The sequence below is a fragment of the Galeopterus variegatus genome, unplaced genomic scaffold (assembly GCF_000696425.1).
Source record: "Galeopterus variegatus unplaced genomic scaffold, G_variegatus-3.0.2 Scaffold16707, whole genome shotgun sequence".
Classification (NCBI taxonomy): Eukaryota; Metazoa; Chordata; class Mammalia; order Dermoptera; family Cynocephalidae; genus Galeopterus; species Galeopterus variegatus.
This window is the reverse complement of record NW_007742818.1, coordinates 5598-8360: the sequence shown is the minus strand read 5'-3', so window position 1 is coordinate 8360 and position 2763 is coordinate 5598.

Here is a 2763-nt window from a genome sequence, read left to right as displayed (position 1 = left end):
GTTTTGTTCTCTCATCCAGCTTCTCCAGCACCACTTTCAGGGCTCTTCTGCACCCCAATTCTTCTCCCGCTGGGGCACCGACCTTGCACTGGGCACCGACCTTGCACCGGGCACCGACCTTGCACTGCGCCCCTGCCGAGGAGATCACGGCTTCCATTTCAGGCGTTGTTAGGGCCGTTATGTCTGTGCTTTTCATTTTAACTCTTTCATCTACCGAGAGGTGATGAAGACAGGCGGAGGTGTCTGGCTGTCATTGCCACTGCTGCGTCAGGTCTTCCCCAACTACCTGCTCTACGAGGCCTCCTGTGCCCCTGGACTGCAAAGCGTTCCCAGCCGGCGTGCGCTGTCCTCCTCCACCTGGCTCTCCCTGGGACGCTTGCACTCGTGTTGTCAGCGGACAGAACTGCAGGAGACTGGGACAGGGAAAAGGCAAAGAAGACGCGTATCAGGGAAGAATTCCTTCTGTGAAACTGGAAGCGCCCCGCTCAAGGAATTGATGAGGTAAAACAAGGTATTATAAAAAGCAGGCCTTAGACACAGGGGAAGACGAATGGCAAGCATTTGGGGAGAAATGCAGAAGGTGCAGGAGGAGTTTCATAACACCCCGAAGCCACCCTGCTGCCCTGATTATAATGACTGCATGTGGAAGAGCATCCGCATGGGGACGTGGGGGTCGTGTCAGGGACCCCATTGCTGTCTCGGACACTCTGTGCCTTCTGGGATGCTCGGGTTTCAGCCTAGGAGAATGCTTCATTCGTTTCTCGCCTTCCTAGGGTGCCGATGCTGCCCTGTCTGCCCCAGGAAGTCTGAGGCCATCTCCTACATACCAATACCGGGAGCCAGCCCAATGTCATGTTCAAGAGCATGAGCTTAGAATCCAGAGGTCTGTGAGGTCATCACGATGATTCCTGGCTGTCACCGTTAGTAGGGATTGCTGCAGGCACTGGTCATTGGCTGCGACCTGCACCTCTATACTGTGGTGCAAAACTCTTGTCTCCCAACCCCAAAGCTGCGATGCTCGTTATGAAGACACGTGTGTGTAGAGTGAGGTGCAAAGGTGATTGCACCCCAAAATGTCAACATGAGATGGCTGCAAGTGAATGGGGAAGTCTTACCCAATGTCACGTGGGTGGAGGCAGGTCCGGTTCTGTGAGCTGGATGTGCTGGTTCTCACACTGCAACCGCTTGTCCGCACACCCTTTACCCCGCTGCCTGCCTCTGAAGGGCACTGTTCTTCAGGGATCAGATGGCACCTAGTGCAGATACCCAGGACCTACGGACCTCTCATGATAACCTGGAAAATTCATAAGAGGAAGCAACGTAAGTCAATGAAGTGGGGATCGAATGATCGCGTTCCCTTCCCCAACTCCAGGATGCACGGCTTTTTGAAACAGAGCTGATATCTGAATCACATCTGTAATGTAGATGTCATGTTTATTTTCCTCCTTTTGCATTCCACAGTGTTTCCACGGTATGCTGCTTGGCGTATGCTAGTCTCTTCCCGCTTCAGAACAGAGGGAGCTACTGCTCTTGGGATCGCATCTGCCTTGGACACATGGATTTAACATTAGTCGTGTGTTTGTGATCATCTGTGTGTGTGTAACAAAAATGGGTTTTTTCATGTGATTGTGTTTTTCTGATTCTCAAAGCACAGTGAATGAGCTTGCAGAGAACATGACATGCGTAGAAGGCTGTGCAGAGGGGGCGGCACCTTACAGATGCTCACTCCGAAGACGGTGGTGCACGTGCTTCCAGCGCATTACCTATGCATCCCTGTGCACGTGCGAGCACTACTGTGTTCCACTGCAGTTGCTAACACGAGAGCATAACTGCACACATTTCCTAGCGAATGCCCATTTTCCTACATCATTGTCATGAATCTCTTTGCGCCAAACTTTTCCTGATATTTCCAAACTCTCATGGAATTTCCCACAGTACAGAAATGTGTTCTGCCGAACATGCAATCGTTCTATCTGTCCCCCTCTTCCTACCTTTCCACCCCAAGTGCTTTGTTCATATGTCCTAGTTTTCTCTACACTTCATCCAAATAAGTGTCATGACTCCTTTCTACACTTTAGCTCGTTCAGTATTGACTTCAAATTCTATGTTTTCTGATGCAAAACTTCTTTCCTTCATAAATGCATATATGTATGTCTTTGTTCATGCACACTGGTCGATGTAACAGGAAATGTGTCACGATGACGAAATACACATACCTTGGGGACAGTCTGCACACGGTCTTCTTTGGACAACGGTGCGTGGTCACACAGGTTGGTGCCCTCTGCTTTAGAGTACTCAAGGGTGCTGGGCTCTTAAGCCCAAGGGTCACCTGAGGACACACAACTACAGGGGGAAGGAATAACAGGTGACTCGACTGCTTCGGTCTCCCCTCAGCTGGACCTGCCAGCCCTTCTCAGGAAACAGGCGTGATCGAGCACCCTGAAGCATGACCACCCACGCCCCAAAACCCGAGCACACGCTCTTTGTAACACACACTCACGCACGCTCACAGCCACATACACGCTGATGTTAGAAACCCACGATGCCTGGTATGGACGCCTACAATCCAGCTCACTGTCTGTGCACGTCCCCCTGTACTTGCTTCCAGGACCAACGCTATTTTAAGCTCCATTTAGTTCCTCGTTTTGAAAGTATACACAGAAAAATCTAAAATGATCTTCAAAATGACAAAAGAAGGAGCATAGTAAGCATCAGTGATCCAATCACCCAGGAATTCTTGGCGCAATCACGTGAGTCCATGGG